The following is an 18,428-nucleotide window of genomic DNA, read 5'->3' on the forward strand; positions in this document are numbered from 1 at the left end:
ATGAAGCCTCACAATACTGCTATCAAAACAAATCTGGAGATCTATGGAACCAAGATGGCCAAGTGAAGGCAGGAAATCCTAGGAGCTCTTCCCAAGACCACTCCAAAAACATTTAAATAATGACTTCAACCAAATTCTAGAGTGGCAAAAACCACAGAAAGACTGAGTGAAACAATTTTCCAGCCCAAGAAAACTTGGCAGATCCACAGGAATGGTCTGTTAGAAACGGGTTAGAAGGGGCCACAGTAGGGGCAGCTAGGTGGCACAGTGGATAGAGCACCAGCCCTGGAGTCAGGGCTTAATAATCAGACACTTAATAATACCTAGTTGTGTGACTTTGGGCAAGTCACTTAACCCCACTGCCTTAATAAATAACAAAAAAAGAGAGAAGAGAAGAGAAGAGAAGAGAAGAGAAGAGAAGAGAAGAGAAGAGAAGAGAAGAGAAGAGAAGAGAAGAGAAGAGAAGAGAAGAGAAGAGAAGAGAAGAGAAGAGAAGAGAAGAGAAGAGAAGAGAAGCGAAGAGAAGCGAAGAGAAGCGAAGCGAAGCGAAGCGAAGCGAAGAGAAGCGAAGAGAAGCGAAGCGAAGCGAAGCGAAGCGAAGCGGTTTGACTTCTGGCCAAGATCGTGGAGAGAAGACAGACAATGTACTAAGGTCTCCTGGTTTCCCCTCAGAAATAATATGAAACAAACATCTTAACAGAAATCTGATCAATAAAAACCAGAAAAAGAAGTTATGAGAACATCTAGCTCAAGGTTTGTCTTTGGGGATCATGGGTGATCCAGGCACAGAAAGCAGAGAGCCTGCCAGGAGGGGTGAGACTGACTAGCCTAAGATAAGCCACGAGGCATTGACTGTGGGAGCTGCAGTCCAAGAACCAACTGGGGTGCAGAGGCATTGGCTATAGTACGGACTGACTGTGGACCTGACGGTCTGGGGCTTACCAGCAGGGCTGGAGGATAAATTCCAGTTGCAGGGAGGAGAGTTGCAGATACGATCTGTAGGATTCCTCTGGTCTGAAGGATCTCAGACTCCATACCTTCATTTCAGCTTCAAAGAAGCTGAACTCTTCCCAGAACAAACACAGTGACAGCCCACCTCCCCCCCACCTCCCCAGGCTCAGGCATGGGTAGCAGAGCTCCCTCAGCTGTGAATAGGGAGAGTAATTACCTCACCCCAGGGCATAGCCCAAATGGTTCAAGATTAAAAGTATCTAGCAACCCTGTCCACACCCTCCAGGTCAAGGGAAAGGGCTTCAACTCAAGATCATACACACTTCAGAGAAAGCAACTTGCACACCCTACTGGCTGGCCCAAGCAGAGTTATTAAACTCAGTGAGTAAACCCTCTAGGGATCCCAACACCAAACCTCAGTGAACCAGCCCCATGCCCAACACAAGATCTTAGGAAAATTAAAAAAAAAAGGCCAGAGGAAGGGGAGTCCATAGCAAAATACAGAGAAGGTAAAGGCCCTAAATCAGAGAGATCTCTGAGGAGAATATGATTTGGTCTACAGCACGGAAAGACTTCCTTGAAGAAATCAGGAAGGAGTTTAAAAGTCAAGTGGAAAATATGAGAAAAGAAACCTAAGAGAAGATTAATAACTTGCAACAAGAAAACAAATCCCTGAAAAATACAAGAGTTATGAGAATCTTTCTCCCAGGTGGAGCTATAGCAAATTCCATCTTCTTGGATAACAGTTTTGATTTTCCTTTACCCCCCCCCTTTTTTAACCTGCAAAAAAGACAATAATTCTCTCTAAACCTCAATTGGTCAGATAGAAAGTTCTTTCAAAAACAGAACCAATTGGAAAAGGAGTTGCAAAGGGTAAATGAAGAAAATTTTTTTCTCTAAGAAAATGAATGTAATCTGTGGAAATTAATGACTCATGAAAAAACAAGAGTCTTAAACAAAACCAAAAGATCGAAAAAATAGGAGAAAATATAAAATAGCTCATCAGTAAAACTACTGACCTCAAGAATAGATTGAGCATAGATAACCTAAGAATTATTGGTCTTCTTGAAAACAATAAAGAGAAAAAAAGCCTGGAATTACAGGATTTAGTGATGGAAAATTGTCCTGATATCATGGAAGCAGAAGGCAAAATAGTTATTGAAAGTTATTGAAAGAATACGATCCCTCCAGAAAGGGATCGTAAAATGAAAACACTCAAAGCGGCTAGGTGGCACAGTAGATAGAGCACTGTACCTGAAGTCATGAGTACCGAGTTCAAATTCGACCTCTGACACTTAATAATTACCTAGCTAATGTGGCCTTGGGCAAGCCACTTAAGCCCATTGCCTTGAAAAAAAATCCTAAAAAAAAATGAAAATACCGAGGAATATTGTAGCCAAATTCCAGAACTATCAAATAAAAGAGAAAATCCTGCAAGCAGCCAGAAAGAAACAATTTAAATACCAAGGAGTCACAGTAAAGATTACACATGACCTGGCTACATCAACATTAAGGGATCAAAGGGCCTGGAATAAGATATTCCAAAAAGCATGGGAGCTTAGAATGCAGCCAAAAATCCACTATTGGATAAAACTAAGCCTTCTCTTACAGGGGAAAAGATGGACATTTAACAAAATGGGAGACTTTCATCATTTCCTGATGAAAAGACCAGAGTTAAATAGAAAATTTGGACATCAAACAGGAGACTCAAGAGACACATGAAAAGATTAAAAAAGGGGGGAGGGGAGGTAAAGAAAAAAACTGCTATCCAGTAAGATGGAATTTGCTATATCCCCACCTGGGAGAAAGCTCATAACTCTTGAGAAGTGTAATTCTATTAGAGAGAACATACTTAGAGAGAAGTGATGGTCACTCATGGCTTTTCTGTGACTCAGAATGATTTAAAAACAAAGCCACCCTAAAAAGGAAGACAGTAAACAGATAAGAGGATGGAGGAGATTGAATGCAGGGTAAATCTCATCACATTAAGAGATTAAAAAGTACCTACTGTAATACAGCAGAAGCAGGGAGGAGGTGAGAACTGCCTGAATTTTACTCTCATTAGAGCTGGATTAAAGATAACATACATACACTCAGTGAAATTAAGAAACTTATCTTGGCTTTCAAGTATAAAAAGGAGGAAAGGGGATGGGGAGGGGGCAGGAAAAGGGGAACTAACAAAAGGAAGGGAAGGAAGAAGGGGAGAAGGGAAGGGGAAAACAAAGGGGAGGAGGTTGGATATAGGAGGGCAAACACACTGAACAGAAACAAAATACTAGGGAATATGGATAAAGCGAATAAAGGGGAAAAATACAAAGTGAGGGAAGATAGCACAGGGGGAAATAAAGAGTTAGTACTTATAAGTTTGAATGTGAATGGTATGAACTCTCCCTTAAAACAGTAAGCGAATAGCAGACTGGATTAAAAACCAGAATCCTACAATATGCTGCTTACAAGAAACACATTTGAAGCAGAAAGATACATTTAGGGTAAACAGAAAAGGTTGGAGCAAAATATATTTTGCTTCAGCTGAAGTGAAAAAAGCAGGGGTAGCAATCCTTATCTCAGACAAAGCAGATGCAAAAATAGATGGCATTAAAAGATATAAGGAAGGAAATTATATCATCCTAAAAGGTCCCATAGACAATACTAAATATATAAATGTATGTGTGTGTGTGTGTATATATATATATATGTATATATATATACACACATATATATATGCACCCAATAGTATAGCAAAGTCTTAGAGAAGTTGAAGGAGTTACAGGAATACATTGACAGCAAAACTCTACTAGTGGGAGACCTTAACCTCCCACTCTCAGATTTAGATAAATCTAACCATAAAATAAACAAGAAGGAAGTTAAAGAGGTAAATAGATTGTTAGAAAACCTAGACATGATAGATTTATGGAGGAAATTGAATGGGGACAGAAAGGAATACACTTTTTTTTCTGCAGTACATGACACACAAAAATTGACCATGTACTAGGGTACAAAAACCTAATAATCAATTGCAGAAAGGCAGAAATAGTGAAAACATCTTTCTCAGAATATAATACAATAAAAGTCACATGCAATATTGGGCCAGGAAGATATAGACCCAAAACTAATTGGAAACTAAATAACATCATTTTAAAGAGTGAGTGGATCAAACAACAAATTATAGAGAATTAATGATTTCATCTTAGATAGTGACAATAATGAAACAACATACAAAAACCTATGGGAAACACTCAAGGCAGCTCTCAGGGAATATATTATATCTTTAAATGCTTACATGAATAAATTAGAGAAAGAGGAAATCAATGAACTAAATATGCAACTAAAAAATTAGAGAAAGAACAAATTAAAAACCCCCAATTAAATACCAAATAGGAAATCCCAAAAATTAAAGGAGAAATTAATAAAATTGAAAGTAAGAAAACTATTAAACAAATAAACAAAACCAAAAGCTAGTTTTATGAAAAAAACAACAAAATTGATAAAACTCTGGTCAATTGGATTTAAAAAAGAAGAAGAAAACCAAATTGCTAGTATCATAAATGAAAAGGGGAACTCATCGCGAGTGAGGTGGAAATTAAAGAAATAATTCAGGGGCGGCTAGGTGGTGTAGTGGGTAAAGCACCGGCCTTGGAGTCAGGAGTACCTGGGTTCAAATCTGGTCTCAGACACTTAATAATTACCTAGCTGTGTGGCCTTGGGCAAGCCACTTAACCCCATTTGCCTTGTAAAAACCTAAAAAACAAAAGAAGAAGAAGAAAAAAAAAAGAAAGAAAGAATTCAGAAGTATTTTGCCTAACTCTATGCCAATAAATTTGATAAGCTAAGTGAAATGGATGAATATTTACAAAAATATAAGTTGCCCAAGTTAAATGAAGTGGAAATTAAATACATAAATAACCCTATCTCAGAAAAAAGAAATTCAACAAGCCATTATTGAACTCCCTAAGAAAAAATCTCAAGGACCAATTAAATTCAGAAGTGAATTCCATCAAACATTTAAGGAACAATTGGCTCAAATTCTCTATAAACTCTTTGGAAAAATAGATGAAGGCAAAATTATGCCTAACTCTTTCTATGACACCAATATGGTGCCGATACATAAACCAGGAAGAGTCAAAACAGAGAAAGAAAATTATAGACCTATGTCCCTGACAAATATAGATGCAAAAATCTTAAATAAAATCTAAGGAAAATGATTACAAGTTATCACTAGGATAATACATTATGACCAAGAAGGATTTATCCCAGGAATGCAGGGTTGATTCAATATTAGGAAAACTGTTAGAATAATAATAATAATAATAATAATAATAATATAACTATGATCAAGTAGGATTTATCCCAGGAATGCAGGGCTGCCTTAATATCAGGAAAACTATCAGTATAATTAATTATATCAATAACAAATCTATAAAAAATCAGATGACTATATCAATAGATACTGAAAAAGATTTTGACAAAATACACCAACCATTCCTACTAAAAACACTAGAGAGCATAGGAATAAATGGATTGTTCCTTAGAAAAATAAACAGTATCTATCTAAAACCATCAAAATCCATTATATGCAACATGGATAGGCTGAAGGCATTCCCAATAAGATCAGGTATGAAACAAGGATGCCCATTATCACCACTACTATTCAATATTGTGTTAGAAATGTTAGCTTCAGCAATAAGAGAAGAAAAAGAAATTGAAGGAATTAGAATTGGGAAGGAAGGGATAAAACTCTCACTCTTTGCAGATGGCATGACGGTATACTAGAGAATCCAAAAAAGTCATTTAAAAAACTACTAGAAATAATTAGTAACTTTAGCAAAGTCACATGATATAAAATAAATTCTCATAAATCCTCAACATTTCTATATATGACTAGCAAGGTGCAGGAGAAAGAGTTGTAAGAGAGATCTCATTCGAAGTAACTTCAGACAATATAAAATACCTGGGAGTCTACCTGTCAAGGCAGACTGAGAAAGTTTTTGAAAACAATTATACAACACTTCTCACCCAAATAAAATCAGACTTAAATAGCTGGGCAAATATCAACTGCTCATGGATAGACCAAGCTAATATAATAAAAATGACAATTCTACTAAAATTAAACTATTTGTTTAGTGCCCTACCAATCAAAATTCCAAAAATTACTTTAATGAGTTAGAAAAAAATTTTAAGTAAATTCATATGGAGAAATAAAAAGTCAAGAATTTCCAGGGATTTAATTTAAAAAAGTGCAAAAGAAAGTGGTTTAGCCCAACCAGATCTAAAATTACATTATAAAGTATCAGTCATCAAAACTATCTAGTATTTGCTAAGAAACAGTCATAGATCAGTGGAATAGACTAGGTGCAAATAGCAGGCAATGATTATAGTAATCTGCTGTTTGATACCCAGAGAGTACAGGTATTGGGATACAAACTCTCTTAGAAAATTACTGTTGGGAGAATTGAAAGTTAGCATAGCAGAAACTTGGATAAGATCAACATCTCATAACCTATACCAAGATAAGATCAAAACGGATACAGATTTAGACATAAAAAACAATATTATAAGCAAACTAGGAGATCACGGAGTAGTTTACTTGTCAGATCTGTGGAAAGGGAAGCAGTTTATAACCAAGGAAGAGATGGAAAACATCATTAATAACAAACTAGACAGTTTTAATTACTTTAAATTAAAAAGCTTTTGCACAGACAAAAACCACTGTAACCAAGATCAAAAGAAATTTAGTAAATTGGAAAACAATTTTTACAACCAGTATTTCTATACAACAAAGGGCTCATCTCTAAAATCTCTATAGAGAACTAAGTCAAATTTAAAAAAAAAACAACCCATTCCCCAAATTGACAAATGATCAAGGATATACAAAGGAAATTTACAGATGAGGAAATCAAAGCGATCCATAGTCATATGAAAAATTGCTCTAAATCACTACTTATTAGAGAAATGCAAATTAACTGGCCAATAGGACCAGAAAAGACAATGATCAATGTTGGAAGGGATGTGGGAAATCCGGGACACTATTTCATTGTTGGTGGGGCTGTGAACTCATCTAACCTTTCTGGAGAGCAATTTGGAATTAGAGCCAAAGGGCAACAAAAATGTGCATACCTTTCTTTTGCTCCAGCAATACCACTACTTGATCTATACCCTGAAGAGATTATATGATAAAAGGTTAGAAACATCACATACGAAAATATTCATAGCAGCCCTGTTTGTGGACGCAAAGAATTGGAAATTAAGTGAATGTCTTTAACTGGGAAATGGCTTAATAAACTCTGGTATATGTGTATGATTGTTCTATTAGAAACTAGGAGGGACGGGAATTCAGGGAAGCTTGGAAGGATTTGCATGAACTGATGCTGAGAAAGATCAGCAGAACCAGAAAAACACTGTACACCCTAACATCAACATGGGGGTAATGATCAACCTTGAAGGACTTGCTTATTCCATCAGTGCAACAATCAGGCATAATTTGGGGGTTTCTGTGATGGAGAATACTATCTGTACCCAGAGAAAAATTGTGGAGCTTGAACAAAGACCAAAGACTATTACCTTTAATTAAAAAGAAAACAGTTGTCTTATGTAATTTTGCTATCTCTTATACTTTATTTTTCTTCCTTAAGCATATGATTTCTCTCTCATCACAACTCATCAACTTAAATCACTGTATACTATGCAAACAATGTACAGACTAATAGATTTCCTTCTGTGGGGGTGGGGGGGTGGGGGTGGAAAGCAAAATTGGGGGGAGATTGTAAATTTCAAATAAATAAAATCAAGAAGGGAGGGAGGGAAGGAGGGAGGGAGGAAGGAAGGGAGGAAGGGAGGAAGGGAGGAAGGAAGGGAGGAAGGGAGGAAGGGAGGAAGGAAGGAAGGAAGGAAGAAAAAAAAAAGGGCCACAGCACAGCCCAGGTAACTCCAACTGCTGGAGCAAACCGGCTCTAGCCATCCAAGGTCAGCCTGCAGGGCACCTGGATTCCTAGCAGTGGAGGTGGTTTCCAGATCTCTGAGTCCAGGGATTTCCAAGGACAACTTCGAAGGTCAGCAGGAAAATTCTGCTAAAACAGAGTGAGAGTAGAGCCCCATCCAATTTAGGCCTTAGCACAGACCCAGCTTTGAGAGCCAGAGAAGGCCTGTTGAACTTCTCAGCAATTGCTTCCAGAGTGCTCAGCCCACAGATGGTAAGGTGGTCAAGAGAGAGACTGCAGAGGTCTCTTTGATCTCTGAGGTAGAACTCTTTTGCTTTGCCCATGCTCAGATCCAGGTTGCAGTCTTGGTCCCAGTCACTGGAAAAGGAGCTTTACTGTCCTTGTGGAGCAGGGACACTCCTCACAGTTCCAGGGCAGAGGGGAGTGCTTGTGGCTATCCACAGATCAAAGCAAAGGTCAGGAGAACAGCCAGAGCCTCATAAGACCTTGAAGGAATGTCCCTAAAAACCACTACAAAAACCCTTAAAAGCTTGAGAAGTTGGCCTTCACCCTGGAAGCTGAACCCCCATCATAACAGAGTTGAAATCAACTCACACATAGGGAAAAGAGCAAAGAAAAAAAGAAAAAAAAATCTGACCTTAGACAATGGTCTCAAGGAGGATCAAAATAAACACTCCAAAGATAACAAAGGTAAAGCTTCTATATCCAAAGTCTCCAAGAAAAATATGAAATGGTCTCAGGCTATGGAAGGTCTCAAAGAAAGATTTTGAAAATCAAGTAAGGGAGGTAGAAGAAAAATTAGGAAGAGAAATGAGAACAATGCAGGAAAATCATGAAAGCCAAGTTAGCAACTTGCTCAAAGGGATATTAAAAATACTGAAGAAAATAACATCTTTAAATATCACTTTAGGTCAAATCACTTAGGTCAAAATCACTTTAGGTCAAATGGAAAAAGCAAGTTCAAAAAGCCATTGAGGAAAAGAATGCCTTAAAAAGCAGAACTGGCCACTGAAAAAGTAGTTACAAAAGCTTTCTGAAGAAAATAATTCCTCCAAATGTGAAATAGAGCTAAGGGAAGCTGATGACTTCGTGAAAAATCAAGAAACAATCAAACAAAATCACAAGATTCAAAAACTAGAAAATGTAAAATATCTCACTGGAAAAACAACTGACCTGGAAAACAGATCCAGAAGAGATAATTTAAAAATTATTGAGCTACTTGAAAGTCATGACCATGAAAAGAGTATACACTTCATTTTTCAAGAAATAATCCAGGAAAATCACCCTGATGGTAAAATAAAAAATTGGGGGAATCCATCAATCACCTTCTGAAAGAGATCCAAAAATAAAAATTTCCAGGAATATTATAGCCAAATTCCAGAACTCCCAGGTCAAGGAGAAAATATTACAAGCAGCCAGAAAGAAGCAATTCAAATATTGTGGAGCTATGGTGGAAAGACAAAAAAGAGCTAGGCTTCCAACCAAGAATCAACTACCCAGCAAAACTGAACATATGCCTTCAGGGGAAAAGATGGACATTCAATGAAAAAGGGAATTTTCAAACTTTCCTGACAAAAACACCAAAGCTTAATACAAAGTCTGATCTTCAAGTACAGGATTCAGTTGAAGCAAGGAGAGGGTGGATGGGAACAAGAAATCATGATGTATTTTGAAGATGATACTGATAACTCATATGAAGCTTCTCATTATTATTAGGGCAGTGATAAGGAGCATACATAGACAAGGCAAAGGAGGGAACTGAATATGAAGGTATAATATATTATAAAGTTGGCATTAATTGGTGGGAAAGAAAGGGAAAGGAAAGGTAGCTTGGGCTAATTTATTTCACATAAAAGAGGCAAGAAAAAGCTTTTCCAATGGAGTAGAAGGTGGGGAAGGTGAGGGGGAGTGAGTGAAACTTCACTCTCATCATTAAGTGGCTCAAAGAGGAAATAACATACATACTCAGTTGGGTATGGAAATCTATCTTAACCTAGAGGAACACAGAAGAGGAAATGGATGAAAGAAAAAAGGACATTGTGAGGGAGAGTGATGTAGGTGCTAGAAAGAGAGGGAAGACCATAGGAGAGGGTAGTCAGAAATAACACTTTTTGAGGAGGGACAAAGTGAAAGGAAAGAAAGAATAGGAAAAAATGGAGGGGGAGGGTGGAATGGGATGATAGGAAATACAGCTAGCAATAGCAACTGTGGGAAAAAAATTGAAGCAATTGATTGCTATCCATCTAAAAACTAATTCTTCAATTAAAAACTGCTGTAAAACTCGAAGAAAATATTACAGAAACTAGAAACAGACCAATACCTCACACTCTGTACCAAGATAAGGTCAAAATGGGAGCAGGATTTAGACATAAAGGATAATATTATAAGTTAATTAAGAGAAGAAGCATCTATGTCAGAACAGCGTGCAGTTTATGAACAAAGAGGAGATAGAGAACATTATAAGAAAGAAATTGAATAATTTTGATTGCGTTAAATTAAAAAGATTTTGCACCAAAAAACCCCACTACAAACAAGATTAAAAGGAATGTGGGAACTTGGTAAACAATTTTTAATGAGTGTTTCAGACAAAGGGCTCATTTCTGAAATTCATAGAGAACTGAATCAAATTTGTAAAAAACAAGTCATTTCCTAATTGATAAATGGTCAAAGGATATGGAAAAGCACATCTCAGATAGAGAAATCAAAGCTATCTAAAGTAATGTGAAAAATTGCTCCAAATCATTATTGATTAGAGAAATGCAAATTAAAGCATCTCTCAAGTACCATCTCACACATTTCAGATTGGTAAGTATGACTAGAAATTATGAATACTGGAGGGAAAGTAGGAAATTTGAGAAACTGATTCATTGTTGGTGGAGTTGTAAACTTTCTGGAGAGCAATTTGGAATTATGCTCCAAGGACAATAAAAATTTGCATACCCTTTGATCCAACAGGTCTTTAATCCTGAAGAGATCATGAAAAAGAGTAAAAATCTCATGTAAAAATATTCATAGTAGCTCTTTTTATAGTGGCAAAGAATTAAAAGTTGAGGGAAAGCCCATCAACTGGGGAATGGCTGAACGAACTGTGGTTTATGTATGACATGGAAAACTATAATTCTCTAAGAAATCATGAGAGATAGGATTTCAGAAAAGCCTAGAAAGACTTTCATGAGTTGATGCTGAGTGAAATGAATAGAACCAGAAGAACATTAAATACATTAACAACATGGGGTGATGGTCAACCATGATAGACTTGTTCATTTCAGCAGTAAAACATTTTAAGACAATTTTATGGGAGGGGAAAATACCATCCATATCCAGAGAAGGAAATGTGGGGTTTAAATGAAACTAAAGTTTATATGTAATTTTGTTGTCTCTAATGTTTTCTTTCTTCCATTTAGATTTGATTCCTCTCAAAGCACATGTAATTTTGACTTATTACGGTCACAAAGGTAAAGTCTAAGGGGCAGCTAGGTGGCACAGTGATAGAGCACCAGCCCTGGAGTCAGGAGTACCTGAGTTCAAATCCAGCCTCAGACACTTAATAATTACCTAGCTGTGTGGCCTTGGGCAAGTCACTTAACCGCATTGCCTTACAAAAAAATAATGTAAAGGGAGAGGGGAAGGAAAAGAGAGAGAAAAAAATTGTAAAATTCAAAACTCTGCCAAAAATAAATGATTGATTAAAAACCATCATTGAATGAAGTTGGAAAACAAATAAAATATTTATATAATAATAATAACAAAAAAAGGAATGCTATCTATCCCAAAGACAAAGCTAATGGTATCTGAATACAGACTGAAGCACACTTTTTTCTCTCACTTTGTTTTTCTTGAGATTTCTCTTTCTTGGGGGGGGGGGGTTTAGTTTATTTTTACATGATTATTGTAGTAATGTGGAAAAATAAAATAAAAAATACTTTAAAAAATCTGGAGGACAATAAACATGACAGTAACAAGAAAAATTTTTTATGTTAACAGACAAGAAAAAAAACAAAACAAAACTTGTTTCTTACATGGAAATCATTCCCAGAGTATCTACAGACCACGAAATTATTACAGCCAGGTCCAAAATTCAAAACATCAACTTCTGTGTTGTTCACCTTACTATCCAAATGATTTCCCCAGGAAATATATATTTCCTAGACCATCACTCTCCTAATATAATATTACTCCCCATTTGAATATATGCCCTCCTTGTGGGTATATCCCATTTTTACATTTGCTTTCCTAATTCTTAGAAAAGTATTTGGTACACAGTAAGCACTTAAAAGAAGGCTTTTATTTTCATTCATTAAAAAAAATAAAAATGATGGAGAAAGAATGGCACACAACTAAAATGGCACTAACCTTTCCTATCAATAAAAAAATTTGTTCATACTAAAAACATGAGAAATGGATTTTGTAAAAAAATGTTATCATAATTTATAATAAAGTTATATAGAAATTTTACCAAAGTAAATTAATCATCACACTGCAAGATGAAAACAATTTTAAAAACACATTAGTAAAGCTATATTAGAGAAAATAAGAATAAAGAAGAGATAAGTCAACTCACTCTATGAATTGGATGAGATCACTGACATCTGAGAGACTGATAGCAGAGAAGCTCAACTTTTATTTTGCTTCTGTTTTCTCTACCAATGAGAAGGCTCTTTCTAAACAGGAAAGGATAGAATAAAAAATGACTACTCATATACTAATTATAAACAAAAGAGTATCTAGTTGCTCCTAATAAATTCAAGTCACCAGTTCAAACAAATTATATTACAATGAAAGAGTTATTAGAAGGTAATGTTTGTTAGTAATTTTTTTTTTGCAAGGCAATGGGGTTAAGTGACTTGCCTAAGGTCACACAGCTGGGCAATTATTAAGTGTCTGAGGCTGAATTTTAACTCAGGTACTCCTGACTCCAGGGCTGGTGCTCTATTCACTGTGCCACCTGGCCTCCCAAAGTAATTTTTTAAAATCATAGAAAATGGGAGAGCCTAGAAGAGGATGTGGGAAAACTGGAACCCTAAAGCACTGTTGTTAGAGTTTTGAAATGATCCAACCATTCTAGAGAACAATTTGGAACTATGCCCAAAGGGCAATCAAACTGTGCATACCCTTTGGTTTTTTCCTTTTTTTCTCATTTTTTTTCCACCTTAATTCTAAGTCCTCTTTCATATGACTAATATGTAAATATACTAAACACAATTGTACATGTATAACTTTTACTAGACTTTTACCTTGGTACTCACTACCATGGGGAGAGGGGGTAGGAAGGGAGGGTGGAAGAAAAATATGGAAATTATAAACTTGCAAATGGATAAATGCTGAAAATTCTTTGCATATAATTGGGAAAAAATTAAATGAAAAGAAAAAAGAGAAAAAAGATGAAAGAAAAAAATGGGAGAGTTACCATAAGATTGGAGAAAAGTCAACAGATTTTCCAAAAAAAGAGAGAAAAGAATGATCTCTCTAGGAAGCTTGTTATACATTCCTTGGAAAAATTCTAAACTGGTTTATTAAAGAGATATTTAAATAGGGAAATGGTGATTATAAAAATCAGCACAACTTTATCAAGAATAGAGTACACCTTGGAGTCAGGAGTACCTGGGTTCAAATGCAACCTCCGACACTTAATAATTACCTAGTCGTGTGGCTTTGGGCAAGCCACTTAACCCCACTGACTTGAAAAATCTAAAAAAAAAAAAAAAAAAAAAAAAAAAAGAATAGGGTACGTAAGAAGCTCATTTCTCATTTTAGGCAGAATTAAGCAAATAATTTGAAAAATTCTTATGGACATAATTTACCTAGATTTCATCAAAGCTCTAGATAAAATATCTCATATTGTTCTTGTGAAGAAGAGGAAGAAATATGGGTTAAAGGATAATACAATTAGATGGGTTCAGTATAGATTAAAGCCATGAGCTAAATAAAATGAAATTAGATTTAAATGTAAAATATTCTACTTGGGAATAAAAAAATCAGCTTTATCAGACTATAAATTCAATAAGTCACCAATATTCTGCATCAGCCAAAAAAATGTTTTTTTTTTTACTCTACTAAATACACTTTGTGCTATATATTAACACAACATAGCTTCCAAATACAAGAATTTGATCAACTTTTTAGAGTCTATCATCCTTTGACCTTATCTAGTGTTCTAAATTCCACTCTGGACTTTGTGATTTAAGAAAGACATCAGTAAGTTGAAAACTGTCTAGAAAAGGACAACCAGGATGGTGAATGGTCTTGAAAACATGTCATATGAAGATCAGCTAAAGGAATTGAGAAGGCATGAGAAACATGATTCCTGTCTTCAAATATCTGAAGAGCTATAATATGGAAGACAGATTAGATTCATTCTGGGCAGTACCAAAAGCATTGGTTGAAAAACACAAAGAGATAAATTTAGTCATGATTACAGAAAAACAAACAAACAAACTTCCTACTAAATTAGAGCTATCCAAAAGTAGAATGGACTATTTCTAGAGGTGATGGTTTTCTACTAAAATGCAGGTCCTCAAGAAAGGGTTAATTGATACCTTGTCTGGGATGCTATAGTCAGGATTCCTTTTGTATGTTTTGGAATAGATGATCCTTCTAAATATCAAATTCTGTGATTTTTCTAGTCAATGAAATAGCCAAATAAGAAAAAAGTCATACAAACTTATCTTCTACTAGTGTGATAGCTATAACCTGATACTACGTAAATACAAGGTATACAAAGAAGTAATACAAAATTATTTTCAAAGGCAGAAGATATTAATAACTAGAATGGGGGAAGGAGATGGGGAAGTAGGAGAAAAGAGGAGAAGCTGCAATGACTTTGCCTAGGTGGTGGCTGAGCTATGTGGTTTGAAGGATGAATGGAATTCTATGATGGAGGTGATAAAATATATTCCATACATGTGATACTTAACTCCAAGATCAAACTAAATGTGACAAAAACAGAGGGGCTCCTCTTCCTCCCCATAATCTTTCTTATTTTTCTAATCACAATGAATATTGCCTTTTTTAGCACTGACTCCAAAGGAAGAAGCAGAAGGAGAAGGAAAAAGAAGAGGACAAAGAAGAAGAGAAGTAGGAGGAGGAGAGAGAGGAGGGACAGTTACAGCAGCAACAGTAGCTCCCTTTTAAAAACCCACAGCCTGTTACCAAATTCAAATTCTACCACTTGTAATGTTCTCAACAGTACAAAGTCCCTAGATAACCTCATAGAAGACAATCTATTTGTGCAACTACAAAATTAATATCTAAGCAAAGAACACAGAATCCTGTCCTACAGTATGCAAATAAAATTAAATGCCAGAATATATTTCAATAATGAACATAAGGGAATAGATAGGAGTACTAACATTCTTCCTGCGTGGGAATTTAGACAAACAGCCCAGATTGAAAGATTACTCTGCTCTACTATAGGCCATTTCAAAATTTTAATTTTGAAGAGCAACACTGACTCATTCTTAGAAATAATGACAAACCTGATTTGACCTGGGAATACCTTTGAGAAGGGAGAGGGGTAGAGATGAAGCACTTGAGAATATATTTTAAAAATCTGAGTTTATTGAAATATTCAGAGTTTAAGAATTTGATTTTGGAGCTCCAAGTGACAACTGTGTAGATCTTCTGATAGAGCAAATTTATCAATTATAATAACCCTCCCCCCTTTTCTTTAACTGGGTTTTTTTTTTGGTCTTTTTATTTTTTTTTTTTGCAAGGCAATGGGGCTAAGTGGCTTGCCCAAGGTCACAAAGCTAGATAATTACTAAATGTCTGAGGCCAGATTTGAACTCAGGTACTCCTGACTCCAGGGCCGGTGCTCTATCTACTACACCACCTAGCTGCCCCTTTTACTGTTTTTTTTTCTTTAATCAGGGAGCATGGTCATTAAAGGAGTCTGACAATAGCATAAATGAGTACTGAGGAAATAAGTCTATAAAATAGTCAAATAAATGCATATTAAGTACCTTTGATGTGCCAGGTACTTTCCTAAGTCCTTAGGATTCAAAGAAAAAAATCCCTGTTCTCAAGGAGCTCACAGTCTAATGGGAAAACATGCAAACAACTATGATAGATTATATGGAATAAACTGGAACTAAATCAATTGAAGAAAGGCACTAGAATCAATGGGGGGAGGGTTGGAAATGATTTCTCCACACCTGTCAAAGGTATAATTTTAGTTGAAATTTTTAAGGAAACAAACAGAAAGCTATAGGCAAAGGGCCAATGAGATGCAAAGTCAGGAGATTGGCTACCTTGTGCAAGAAAAGGAGTCACCATTAGTATCTCTGACAGTAGCTATGTGACCAATGGACAAACCATTTCAACTCTATAAGCTTCAGTGTATTGCATTGAAAAATGAGGACAATACAGACAGTTCCTACTTCACAGGATTACTGTGAAATTCAAATAAGATAATGAATAAAGATATTTTCAAATGTTAAAAGTAGTAGGCATGGAACACTACGTACAAAAAATGAATGTTCAGAGAAAAGAATTAGGAAGAGAAACAAGATAGTGCAATAGGATAGAAACCAAAAGAGATGAGAATATCTTTGTAAGAATGTTCTATAAGATACTGAAAGAAGTGTGTAAGAACTAAGAAAAAGAATCTGAAACTTGGCTATCAGGACATTGATTACCTTTTAGGAAACAGATTCCATTATGTAACAGAAGAAAGATCCAGAATCTCTGGGTTGAATAGTAAATATGGAGGGAGGCAGAAAGTAAAGATTCTTCTTCCTAAAGGTTTGTCAGTGAAGGGATTGAGATAAAATGGGAAATGGTTTTAGGAGGATAAAGGATGTCTACTGTAGGGTAGGGCCATTTAACAACAACCACAATAAATTGCTAGCACTGAGTAGTATCTACTATGAATAAAGACTTTATAAATATCTTATTTAGGGGCAGCAAGATGGTGCAGTGAACAATTATCTTATTTGCTCCCAAAGCAAACAGATGTTAAGTGATTTCTCTAAGGTCATACAGCCAGCAATCATCTAAAGTTCTATCTGAATTCAGTTCTTCATGAATTCACTGGGCCACCAGCTGCCTCTCTAGAAGAAATGATTGTTGTGTGCTACAAAAGTCAGAAGTCCTCTGGGACTTGTTCTAGACCTTGAAGGATGTGCAGGATTTTCCCAATAGTGCTTTAAGATTTTTTTTTTACAAATAATGGGACTCTCACAACAATTTTGGGAAATGAGTGCCAATAATATTTCTATTTTTTTTAAAATGATGTCAAGAGACCTGCCCAAGGTAATATAGTTACTAAAGGTCTGAGACTGAATTTTAACTCATTTTCCTGACTCCTAGCCAAGTGTTTTATGTGCCCAAAATATATTAGGAACTAAATAAATGCTTGTTGGCCTGAGAGACCTGTTATGGACAATGTTATCCATATCCAGAATGAATACTATATTCAGTTTTTTAAAACTTCTCATGTTTTTCTTCCTTTTTCATGATTTTATTCTTTCCCCTTAGCTCTAATTCAAATTTCACAAAATTACTAATGTGTAAATATGTTAAACTTGAAGATATATAGATAGATAAATATATATATAATATATATATATATATTATATATATACTTCTGTTCACTGTCAGAGGAAGGAGGGAAAGGAGGATGGCAGAAAAATAAGGACTCATAAATTTGCAAATGGATGAATATTGAAAAACTACCATTGTACATAATTGGAAAAATAAAATAAAATTTCAATGAAAAAATAAATAAATGCTTATTAAATTGAACTGATGGAAAGAATTTTATTTTGGTTTATTTTTTTAATATCCTGTTTTGTTGGAAGCAAGAAAGTAGATTTATTTATACTCAGAAGGAATAGGAATAAAAAAATTAAAAAAGAGAAACAGCATAATTGTTAGAATAAAGTAGTCACTCTGCTTAAAAAAAAGACAAGATGAAAATCATAATAAAGCTTCTCATAGATTAATGTAAGTAGGAAGGATCCAAAAGGAGATTAAAAGTTTTTGTTCTTATTCAAGAAAGACTTTATAGATTTACTTTTTAAGAATTTGAGTGGGAAGAAAAAGCAAGAAAACAAAAATAAATACTTCCAGAAAGCAAAATAAAAGTACAAAAGTCCAATCTCTTCATTTTATATATGAAGAAAGGACACCTGGTAAGGTAAAATGTTTTCCATGTGGCCGATTCAAAACCAGGTCCTCTTCACTCCAAATCAAACTCTCTTTGTACTGCCAGCAAGATGCTCTACTTAGCTTTATACAATGGATACATTTCCTGAACAGCTGAACAAAAACAATTTAAATAACTCCAATAATATAAAATTTACAGCTTGGGGAAAAAAGAAAAAGAAATCCAGTAAATCTTTTTTTTATAAAGAAAAGATTTCTTCTGCAAAAGAATTCATCTCCTAATTTATCTTTTGCCTAATTTTTTTTACATATATAAAATTTGCTAAATAGAACTATAATAATGGCTTCTACACTTTAATCATTCAATCAATCATTAAACATTTCATAAGCACCTACTATGTGTGGGTACCTTGCCAAGTGTTGGAGATAAAAAAA

The 18,428-nt window shown here is 35.2% G+C and overlaps 1 protein-coding gene across 2 annotated transcripts in view; it reads right to left on the reverse strand.

Annotated features, from left to right (window-relative positions):
• Positions 1-18,428, reverse strand: part of GPR63 (G protein-coupled receptor 63) — a 61,803-nt gene that overhangs the window by 29,664 nt on the left and 13,711 nt on the right. The window contains exon 1 of one of the 2 annotated variants that reach the window (XM_074187195.1): positions 12,448-13,460. The exons of the other annotated variant lie outside the window; for it this stretch is intronic. The gene's annotated coding sequence lies outside the window, so the exon portion shown is untranslated. Of the gene's footprint in view, positions 1-12,447; positions 13,461-18,428 lie in introns of those variants that run through there. 2 annotated transcript variants of the gene reach the window in all.

The sequence above is a fragment of the Macrotis lagotis genome, chromosome 5, assembly GCF_037893015.1.
Source record: "Macrotis lagotis isolate mMagLag1 chromosome 5, bilby.v1.9.chrom.fasta, whole genome shotgun sequence".
NCBI classification, from domain to species: domain Eukaryota; kingdom Metazoa; phylum Chordata; class Mammalia; order Peramelemorphia; family Peramelidae; genus Macrotis; species Macrotis lagotis.